The sequence below is a fragment of the Rhinopithecus bieti genome, unplaced genomic scaffold, assembly GCF_001698545.2.
Source record: "Rhinopithecus bieti isolate Rb0 unplaced genomic scaffold, ASM169854v2 scaffold_110, whole genome shotgun sequence".
Lineage (NCBI taxonomy): Eukaryota > Metazoa > Chordata > Mammalia > Primates > Cercopithecidae > Rhinopithecus > Rhinopithecus bieti.
The window spans coordinates 230,410-242,187 of NW_016803311.1; the positions used below are offsets into that span (position 1 = coordinate 230,410).

Consider the following 11,778-nt stretch of genomic DNA (forward strand, 5'->3'; position numbering starts at 1 on the left):
AAAAAAAAAAAAAAAAAAAAAATCGCCTATGAAGCAATTTTCAATCTTTCTTCTTCAGAGGCACATGACAAATGTGATATACCCCCATATATCCAGAATTATGTGCAATTCTAGGAGCTCGACCTGTTAATTTCAACCCTTTAATCTCCATCTAAGAAATCATACTGAAAAAAACATTATGTATATATCCTGAAATTTATTGGAATTAAAAAAAAAACAATGATACTTTATTTATTAGTAAGCAGCTATTTGCAACATGCTCTGTTTGAGACACAGCAATATATTTTGACACCTTTGTTGATATACACTGTCCTGATAGGCCACAAGTGTACACATGAAATCTAAATTCTTGAAGGCTAAGGTGCTTGGCACAGAGAACCAGTGAGAAAAGTGCAGTTATTCTCTCTCCTGGGCAACTGTGAGCTTGTAACTAGTTCTCTGAGTCTACTAATAAGCATTTAATAAGAATCTACTAATGAGCACTTTTCTTGATCCATAAAGCCACTGACATTCCAGCAAAGTTTCATGGCCTGCACCCAAATTTGAAGATTTATTTCTCCCTTTGGATATAGAACAAAATGACTTTATGTGCATTTTATTTCACTTTATTGAGTTGGTGCAAAATAATTGCAGTTTTTCCCATGAAAAGTAATGGCAAAAACTGCAATTACTTTTACACCAACCTAATATTTTATTTTGAGACAGAGTTGCACCCTGTTACCCGGGCTGGAGTGCAATGGTGTCATCTCAACTCACTATAGCCCCTGCCACCTGGGTTGGAGAGATTCTTGTGCATCAGCCTCCTGAGTAACTGGAATTACAGGCGCACGCCACCATTCCCAGCTAACTTTTGTATTTTTTGTAGAGATGGGGTTTCACCATGTTGTCCAGCTGCTCTCAAACTCCTGGCCTGGAGTGATCTGCCCACCTCGGCCTTCCAAACTACTGGGATTATAGGCAGAAGCCACCGCGTCTGGCTCTTTATGTGCATTTTAAATAGGAAGAGGCTATACAATATAGTGGCCGAGAGTGCAGGTTCTAGACTAGTGGTTCTCCATCAGAGATAATTCTGCCTCATAGTGAACATTTGGAAATGTCTAGAGACATTTTTGGTTGTCATATCTGGGAGAGGGAAGTGTTACTGACACCCGGTAGGTAGAAGCCACAGATGCTGCTAAACATTCTACAATGGGTTGGGCACAGTGGCTCATGCTTGTAATCCCAGCACTTTGGGATTTTGGGAGGCTGGGGTGGGAGGATCACTTGAGGCCAGAAGTTTAAGACAAGCCTGGGCAACATAGTGAGTCCCTGTCTCTATCAAAAAAAAAAAAAAAAAAAAGCTGGGCATGGTGGTGCATGCTTACAGTTCCAGCTCTTTGGAAGGTTGAGGTGGGACCATCATAGACCTAAAGGGAAAAAACTAACAGAAGATAGGGCATGTTGGGCCCTAGGAGTTTGAGCCTAGGAGTTTCAGGCTGCAGTGAGCCACGATTGTACCACTGCACTCAAGACTGGGTGACAGAGTGAAACCTTGTCTCTGGAAAACAAACAAACCCAAAACACGCGGCCGGGCGCGGTGGCTCAAGCCTGTAATCCCAGCACTTTGGGAGGCCGAGACGGGCGGATCACGAGGTCAGGAGATCGAGACCATCCTGGCTAACACGGTGAAACCCCGTCTCTACTAAAAAATACAAAAAACTAGCCAGGCGAAGTGGCGGGCGCCTGTAGTCCCAGCTACTCGGGAGGCTGAGGCAGGAGAATGGCGTAAACCCGGCGGGCGGAGCTTGCAGTGAGCTGAGATCCGGCCACTGCACTCCAGCCTGGGCGACAGAGCGAGACTCCGTCTCAAAAAAAAAACAAACCCAAAACACTACAATGACAAGGACAGTCCCCGACCCCCACCACAACAAAGAATTATCTGGCCCCAAATGCCAACGGTGCTAAGGTTGAGAAAGCCTGGTCTAGAGTCAGCCTGCTCGGGGTTCAAGTCACTTATAATCTGTATAGCTGTTGGTAAATTATTTTACATGTTTGTGCTTATTGAGTGTCTTCAACAATAAAATTAGAATAAATAAGGCCGGGCGCGGTGGCTCATGCCTGTAATCCCAGCACTTTGGGAGGCCAAGGCAGGTGGATCACAAGGTCAGGAGATCGAGACCATCCTGGATAACACAGTGAAACCCCATCTCTACTAAAAATACAAAAAAATAGCCAGGCGTGGTGGCGGGCACCTGAAGTCCCAGCTACTCGGGAGGCTGAGGCAGGAGAATGGTGTGAACCTGGTAGGCGGAGCTTGCAGTGAGCCGCGATCACGCCACTGCACTCCAGCCTGGGCGACAGAACATGACTCTGTCTCAAAAAAAAATAGTAATAAATAAAAAAATAAAATTAGAATAAATAATAACAATATTCATTTTATTGATTTTTTATAATAAAATAAATTACACAAGAAAGGAGCTAAAGACAATGTCTGGAACAAAGCAAGTGCTCAATAAATATTTGCTTTTGTTATCATTATATGCATTGAAAAAAAATTGAGAATACACCAAAATTTTAACAGTGATTGTTTCTAGGTGGCAAGATCATGACTGATTTTTATTGTCATTATCCTTTTATACTGCTTTATATTTTCCAAATTTTCTAGAATGATATTTGTATTAATCTAATATTCAAAAACATGTTTTAAAAGAATGCAGACAAAAGAACTTTACTTGTGATATAGTAAAAAAAGCACAGAATTTAAAAAGACCTAGATTCAGATCCTGACTCTACCTGCCATCTGTGAACACTGAACAGGTAAGTTAATCTCTTTGAGCTTCAGTTTCCTCAGTGAAAATTGGGGCTAATAATGCATATCATAGAGAGTTGCTATGAGAATTAAACATGACAGACATGCAGTGTCTGGAAGAGTATACTGAATGAAAGGCTTCAGGAGATGACTGCTTTAAAGGTTTGGTCAAGGGAAAATGACTCTACAAACAGGGAAATATATTAATGATGGTAACTCCCCTTTTGCCTTTTATTTTTTGTTTCTTGAGATAGGGTCTTGCTTTGTCACCCAGGTTGGAGTGCAGTGGAGCAATCACCGCTCACTGCACCCTCAACCTCCCAGGCCCATGCAATTTTCCCCCCTCAGCCTCCAGAGGAGCTGGGACCACAGGTGCGTGCCACCACACCCAGCTATTTTTGTAGATCTCCCTGGTTTTTGTTTTGTTTTGGTTTGGTTTTGGTTTTGGTTTTTGAGATGGAGTCTTGCTCTGTCACCCAGGCTGGAGAGCAGTGGCACAATCTTAGCTCACTGCAACCTCCACCTCCCGGGTTCAAGCAATTCTCCTGCCTCAGCCTCCCCAGTAGCTGGGATTACAGGCACCTGCCACCATGCCCAGCTAATTTTTGTGTTTTTAGTAGAGATGGGGTTTCAGCATGTTGGCTGGGCTGGCCTAAAACTCCTGACCCTAAGTGTTCTGCCCACCTCGGCCTCCCAAACTGCTGGGATTACAGGCATGAGCAACCATGTCTGGCCTAAGGTCTCCCTATGTTTAGGCTGGTCTCAAATTCCTGGGCTCAAGCAATCCTCCCACCTTAGCCTCCCAAAGTACTGGGATTACAGGCATGAGTCATGGCACTCAGCCTCCCTTTTCCTTTTTAAGCCATCCTCTCAGAGATCACAACTCCCATGTCATCCAATTTTTTGCCTTGGCTGATAGAGGAGAAACTGCGTCCACACTCTGGTCCTTCTTTCTCCTCTTCCCTCCCTATATACACCCTAGGAACATATTTGATCATTTCCCCTGGCAGGCCCTGACTCATTTGGCAGGGTTTACTTGCAGGCAAGCTGTTGTGTCTGAAAGGCAGGACTCAGGTATCACTTTCTCATATTCTTCACCCATGCTCATTGTCTCTCTTCTTATTTCTGCTTTCACCCCTCACCTCTAGGTTGAAATCATATTTGGCAAGGCCTCTCCTCGAGGGGAAACCTCTCCACTTTCTCTCCCTCTGTTCTATCCTCCCATTTAGCTGGTTGACTAGGTTGCCCCCTTTTAGATTCCAGAGGGATGCGTAGGAAGCGCAGCTAGGCTTCCAGATCCATGCCTCATGTGTGTGCTAGCCCTGCTTATCTGAGAAGCCCTGCATGTGTGGGGGGCATGTAGCACTTGTCAGCTGGTTTGTGCTTCCATCAGGGCTGTTGTCTCTTTTGTGCAGCTCGCTCAGCAGGTAATGCTTGAGGTGAGCAGCATGAGCTGGTAGAATTCAAGGACCCACACCTTATCTATAACCCCTTAATGATTTAATTAGATAGAAAAATCATAGGTTATATTTGTGTATATTATCAGGAGGGTGACTATTTTAAGCCTTACTATCTTGCTAATTTGAATTTAAATCCTGACCAAGCTTTCAAAATGCCCCAGGACAATCTTCTTCATAAAGAACAATGTTCTTCAGTCATGCCATGGTTTGGGAAAGGCAGTCTGATCCTAACCCACACTGACCCTCAAGATCCCAGAGTTCCCTAGGAAAGAGTCCTGCAGTCCTGTGAGCTTTCTATACAGAGTTCTAAGGACTGGGAGCCAGACTGAATTAGGAGAGAATTGCCTGGGGCAGGAGTTGACTTCTCAAGACATTCACTCTCAAACTGAGTTGAACTGTTTCAACACTTGGAGATGGGACCACGCAAAGCATCAGAAGAAAATAAGACTGTTAGGGGTGCTTCCATCTAGATATGAATAAAATATCAGGAGAACTTCATTCTAAATGTAAATAAAATGTCAGGGGATTGGTGATCTCCAGGAAATAATTTATGTATACTTTCTAAACTCTAATTTGCTGCTGCTCCAGGGCCAGTCTAACTATATAAACTTCAGACATAATTTTGACTGTTACCAAGTTCTTACTACACATGTGTCTCCTCACTGTCCTCCCTATAAATACATGCAAAATAAAACAGGCATGGACTCCCAAATTGGCACCAGCAGAATACTGTCATTGTTTTGAGTCTTCTCAGACTTCATTCACAAGAGTATATTGAGAGCTCACCATAAATCAGGCCTAGTGATAAGTGCTAGAAATCCAAAGAGGAAAGGATACCATCCCTCAAGAAGCTCATTCATGTGACTATAATAGCATAAAAGTGTTACTTGTCCCAGGGAAACGTAGATTTCAGCAGGGATCAAAGGCTTAAGCTAAAAGACTAAAGTTCAATATTGTGGAGGACACAATTACTTTTTAAAGTACTGCGCAATGAAACCCTGAAGGGAACTAGTAACTTTTTAGTTTTCCATAGCTTATAGCAATCGGATCAGTCATCTTTTATTATCAAAGGCCAGAAGGAAATCCACACAGATCAAAAAAGGAAATCTCTATATCTCAGAAATTTCTAGCAGTTAAAAAAAGTTATTAGCAAATCTCCTCTTTTACCCTTAAAACCTAAAATAATTTGCAAAATAAACCTATTCCCTTATTTTAAGGTATAATATCATTTTAAAACAATACATCCAGTCAGTTTGATATTACAGTTTATATACATAGTTTTAGAAGTTTTTAATCTATTTATTTTATTTTGAGAACTAGGTAGGTGCTTTTAAAGACAACATGCTTAGGCTGGCCTTGCCAGGTTCTGAGGATGGAAGAGTGTTTCTAGGTTCGATTTTAAAAAAAACCCATGACATAATTCCAGATTTCTTTTCTTTAGACATCAATTGGTCACCATAGTAACATAGCATTTTACTATAGAGATCTATACAGCACAAGGGAAACAGAACAGCAATTACTTACTGGGTTACTTGGGGGTACAGAATGTGACTACAGGGATAATTTAAGATTAAATATAGATTTCTCTGGCGATCTGTTTTAGCAAAGCAAGCTGATTCAATCTTCTAGTAGCGTCAGTTGAACGAAATTTGAAGCCAAATTGACTGCTGACATCATTTGAAATAATATGAGGAGGCAAGCAGCATAGCTCAGTGGTTAAGAGCATGGGCTTTGGGGTCAAGCTTCATAGGTCCAAGTTCTGTTTCTACTATTTGCTAGCTGTGTGACCTTGGGAAAGTTCCCTAACTTCTCTGTGCCTCTGTTTCTTCATCTCTAAAATGTGGGTAATAAAACCTTCCTCAAAGGGTTTTTATAAGGATTCAATGACTGTTTGTGCTTAGAAGAATGCCTTGCACATTAGCAAGAACTTTCTTAAGTATTTGTTAAATAAAGACATAATAAAATTTAAAGGGGCCTCTCTCTTTGTGCTGAAAATAGTCAAAGACATGAAAATTTGAGTTCATGGCTGATTATTTTAGCCTATAACTTTGATAGATTCCTTTGAGAACTTCCCTAGGGTCTTGTGGCTAGCAATTCTACAAGATTTGAAATTCTGTGGCCGTCTACTGTCCTAAATCAGAGCTGGGAACAATCACCAGCAGCCCTGGTACCAGGAACATCAGAAGGAAGATGATCACATAGCACAAAGGAACAGCATGCCTGCCCACTTTGGCTCCCCAAGCCACTGCCAATAACCTCTGGGCATAGCATAAGCAGCTGAAAACGGATGAAACAGGTTTTTATTGCAGTGATGCTGAAACCTAGTTGGTTTTGGTAATTTTTTCCCCTCTTTCCAGGATTCAAGGGGAAAAAATCCTTTTCATCAATGAGTGCTTTGTTTCATTAATTATCACCATACACAATTTCCATTCAATTTTTCAACAGGCACATACTCTGACAAATTTTCATTTTACAGAACTACCTAGGCATCTTTTCTGGACTGGTAACAAACCTAAAGCCTCTAACCAGCATCTAAGGCAGGACAAAATCTCTAAATTGCCTGGAGAAAAATAAGGCATTATGTCCTCTGAGCCAAATTTCAGTCGCAATACCAAGGGATTCCTATCACATACCTTCATCCGGACTTGATTTCAGAGACGTTCTCCTTAGATCTTCTTGGTCAGGAATAGCCCTTGCATACGAGTTTGGAGAATGCCATAAACCACCAGGAAAGCCTGGAAACACATTCATTTCTGTCCTCTGCCTTTCCCTTGGCTCACAGCCTGCTTCCTGTTAGGGAGACAAGATGACGCTGTGCAGGGTAGACTGTTAAACCATCTTCCCGCCCCCAGCCCCACTCTCTTGTTGCCCCTCCTTTCTCCTTTCCAAGGCTCTGGAATGTGTCACATGGGAAATGGATCATGTGGCTGAAGGGGAGAATGTGGCCATCTTCTCCCTCCCTTCCCCCACTTTTCCTTTCAGGAGCAAAGCAGCAGAAATCTCTGCCCTGATTGGCTCAGACCAAAAATCTCCATATGAAAAGGGGAAGATTCAATCACCCAAACCTCCTTCCTTCTCTATTTTTTTTTTCTTTCTATCTGAAGATTTTATCCTGACCATTCAGAGTTGCTCAGTATGGAAGATAAATGATGCTTTCTTAACCTCAACCCCTCTCTTTCTTTCTTACAGTCAGTACCCTGACCTGGCAAGGTGTTCCTTAACCTGCCCTCTGGATCCCCCTTAGCACACATCTGGGACAATGGAGTGTTCAGCACCACGGACAGCATTACACCCCCTTCAGTGCTTGTTAAAGCCATTTGTCTATTTCACTCTCAAGTAAATAATAATATTTTTAAAAATTTCCCTGAGGTCCTGTGCCTAAATATAAACCACATCATATGTTTAGGGCTCTGACTTCCCCTACTATCAGTTTACTGTTACCTTATAAACACAAACATAATTTTTATATTTCCTTAAACCCAAAAGACTATCCCATACCTACCTCCCTGTCCCCATCCCATCACCCATCCTCACCCTTTAAATATGATCTATTTTTTTGTGTGTGGGGGGAGGGAGATTTCTGTAACATAGTTTACTGTATGCCCAAGTATCTGTGCTTATGGGGAAAACCACAGAAACACACAGGAATTCTGGGGTATACAAGTCTAGATATTGTTAGCCCCATCCCTAGGTCTCAGGCAAGGCTGAAGTGGAGAGGCAGGGAGGGAGCCTGGTTGGAGCTGTTTTGTGCAGGGTCTATCCTGCTTTGCTGACGTCCTCGTTGCCATGGTGCTAGGTAACTGCTGAAGAGGATGATTTCTTTTAAAACCGGTCACCATGGGACCCTGCTGACTAAAGAAAGGAAGAGGGAAAAGGGCTGAATTGCTGAGGAGGGATTTCAACTAGCATTCTCAGAGCCAAATTGGATTGCTCTTGGTCCTCAATCTTGAAAGGAATCTAGGAATTAGTATGGACACTGCAATAGTTACTCTCCCCATCCTCCACTGCTTCTTTCCTTCAAAATCTAGTTAGGGGCAACTGAATGAGAATTCCAGCTTCACAGATTGACCCTGAAGTGCCATCACAGGGTGGTGGAAAGAACTCAAGAAATCTGTTTCTCCTCAGGTTAAAACATCTGACCTTTGGGAAGCCATTATCTAAGTCCTAACAGCCTTAATTGGGAGATACTTTATAACCACACCTGATTGTCCATACTAGGAACAATGTGTGGATTCTTTATAACACTATGGGAGAAAAGACAATTTTTAAAATGTGAGTTGCCGAATTACTTTAAATAAATACAAATTTTATTAATACTTGGATAGCATTTGGACTACTCCAAGTCAGAAATATAAACTGGCTATACATTTGTCTCCTAACACTGGCATATAACTTATTGTTTCTAATTCAGAATCCTAACCAAGGCAGTTCAGAATATTTATTTTTTGAAAGAGGAATGCTGACTTGCAATGTGTAAAACGAAAATTTGTAAGCAAAGAGGTGGCACAGGGAAGCTGGAGTATAATTTTCAAGAAACTGAAGGTTCTTCCTGGATCAACATCCTCATCTTATTTTCTACTTTTATTTTAGGAGGAGTGAGGTTAATTCTAGTTTTCCTATATAAGACTCAGAGAAATTCAACTGTTAATTTTAACACTTGACATTTTAAGAAAATTCATTTATCAAGAAAGTTAGATATTGAAGAAATTCTTTGAGTCAGCAGGCTGGTGACTTGGATATCATCTCCTCTCTTAGTCAAGAATAATTACAACAACAATAAAAACAACTAATATTTAACATGTGCCAGGTATTTACATACATTATGTCATTTAATCCTATCAACCCAACAAGACGAGTACTATTACTGGCATTTCTGTTTTACAGATGAAGAAATGGAGGCTTGGGGGGATAAGTAATGTGCCCAAAGCTGCATAGTGTGGGAGTTAGGATTTGGAACCACTGACTCAGCCTCCAGAGCAGGCATAGTGTACTATTCTCCATCATGAATAGACTAGACTAAAATAACTGGTCAATTTAATGTGTTGTGACATACTACTATGGCCCCTTGACACGAGAAATCACAAAGATTGTTTTAAATTATTTGAGACCAAAAAAATGACCAATGTATTTATTCCTTCCAGGATGACTGCATGTATATATTACAGCTTAATGATATTTAAAATCATTTTGTAAGGAGCCATAACCCAAAATTTTGTTAAGGATGGTCATAAAACATGTTACATAATATACTAATTCTGCTTAAAAGATATTGCCAAAGTTATAATCACCAAACTTACTCCTGACATTGGAAGAAGATAAGGAAACAGTTGTCTTCTATCCGAACGCACAAAATTCCACAATACTTGTGCACCTGGGGTAATATTCTGAACATGAGTAATGTGATCTTTTTCTCATCTGCCTGGGGAATCCATTTGCCCTGGAGATAGGGTTTTGGCACTGTTTAGATGTTACAAAAGGAATTGAAAAAAAAGAAATTAATATTTGGCTTCTGAAATTCAAAATAGCAACAATACAATAGGCTTGAAATCCAGGCTATTGTTTTGAAAGCCAGTTCTAAATTCCTTTATTTCTGTCCTTAGCTTGTCATCAACCAAACCTGGAAGACTTTGCTCAGTGTTCTGTACTATAGACCTCTGGCTTCATGCAAAAACTTTCCAAGAAGTCCCAAAGCATGCAGAGTTTTATGGGAACTAATTTCTAGATCCTCAACTTCTACAAGTATACATTCTAAAACAGCTTTTCTGAGAACTGGTGCAGTCGGGATGCCATGCTCGTTTTTGGTTTCCACTTAGCTTTTCTTCCATCTTACCATAGATTGCCGAACCTCTCTTCCACCTTTACTTCAAATCCTGTATTGCCTGAATTTTAAAACCTCCTGGGGACCAAACATAGGAATAACTGAAAATACTGGGGATAGTATTGAGAAAGTGAATAGCTCCAATAACTGGGTAACAAATCCTTTTAAAAATCAGGAGCTTTCCAAGTGCTTTCAACAAAATTGGAAACAAACCACTACCCAGTGGTCCACTGAGAAATTCATTAAAATGGTTTTCTTAAAAGATGCTCTTACCGGGCACAGTGGCATGTGCCTTTGTTCCCAGCAACACAGAAGGCTGAGGTGGGAGGATCGCTTGCACCCAGAAGGTTGAGGCTTCAGTGAGCTCTGATGATGCCACTGCACTCTAGCCTGGGAGACAGAGCTAGACTCCGTCTCTTAAAAAAAGAAAGTTCTTCTTTACAGAAAAATGCTAGTTAATAAATACAGACTACTACAGTTAGAACACCATTTTTGCAACCCCCAGTGAAATAACTGACTCAGGAAAAGATCACAAAAGGCGTTCAAAGCATAAGATGAAAAGTTGTTGAACAGGTTCTTTGCAGCTTACAAAGTGCAAAGGGTTGTGTTGTCCTTTTTCAATGGAGTGATTGGGGGGGGGTCATCATCTTACCAAGTGACCAAATTTCGTGTTACTAATAGTGAGATAAGCTGAAATTACGTGCCTAACATGAAATGATGTAACCTACTCAATGTTACTGAAGTATTCTTTCTAAAAATGTTTAACCTGAATATAATCAAATCTATACATATAATGTTGAGGTTTTTTTTTTTTTTAATAAAAGGCAAGGGTTGGAGAAACAAGTTATAAGATATTATGAGGAAATAATCAGCCAAATTGAGAATGCAGAATAGCCTACAAGACTTAGACTCATCAAAAAGTCAAATCATGAGATAAAAGGCTGCCTACCACAGTGAGTTACCTCCATGTTGAGAGCAGTGCTCAGGGTAAGGGACTTCTGCCTTGACTCCCTTTTTGAGACAACTGCCCAAGTCCCTCATACCTCATTCCTTGCATTTCTATGGCTGTTCAGGCCAAGTCCACAATAGCATGGTCAGACAGAGATATGACAATCAATGATTCCAAGCCTTTCTGTTCCCTTGAAGGATGCTTGCAGGGGCCATTGAAAATAATATGCTAAGAATAGATAAGGCTCAAGGACAGTATCTCTAGCTAGTTGCACTTTCAGTGAACTCCAGTAGTCAAGGACAGTATCTCTAGTTGAACTTTTAATGAACTCTAGTAGGCACCAAGAAGGCAGACAAGAAAGAACTTAGAGACAAGAAACTAAGCAGAAGGTTATATCTGGGTGCAGAAAGTTTGTTTTGCATTGTGTTATTTTTGCTGATGTGGATTTATGGAGTATAAATAAAGTGAGGCGGAGGCTCTAGGCGCGGCCGCCATGTTCTCTGTCTTTGTCTCTTGTGTCTGTTCATTCTCCACCACCCCCAGCACGGTCCCCAATAAGTGGCGCAGCGAGCAGGGTGCACAGGGTGAGTAGTGGGGAACAAGAAGGGGAACCCCTTAGGAGCGGGTAAAACCCGGGAATTGTTAAGGGGAACCTTCTTAAGCTTTCATTATGGGGAATTCCAGTTCCTTGGCCTCAGAATATTTAAGATTATTACAAGGGCTTTTACTTTCTATTGGGGTTGATGCAAAAGAGAGAACTTTG

General features: G+C 41.2%; 1 protein-coding gene across 2 annotated transcripts in view; it reads right to left on the reverse strand.

Moving 5' to 3' along the window:
- Positions 1-11,778, reverse strand: part of GPR19 (G protein-coupled receptor 19) — a 61,265-nt gene that overhangs the window by 18,963 nt on the left and 30,524 nt on the right. Inside the window, exons 2-3 of one of the 2 annotated variants that reach the window (XM_017873025.1) lie at positions 9,546-9,705; positions 6,882-7,038 (exon numbers count right to left, since the gene is read on the reverse strand). The gene's annotated coding sequence lies outside the window, so the exon portion shown is untranslated. Of the gene's footprint in view, positions 1-6,881; positions 7,129-9,545; positions 9,706-11,778 lie in introns of those variants that run through there. The other variant, XM_017873015.1, reaches the window with a different exon arrangement.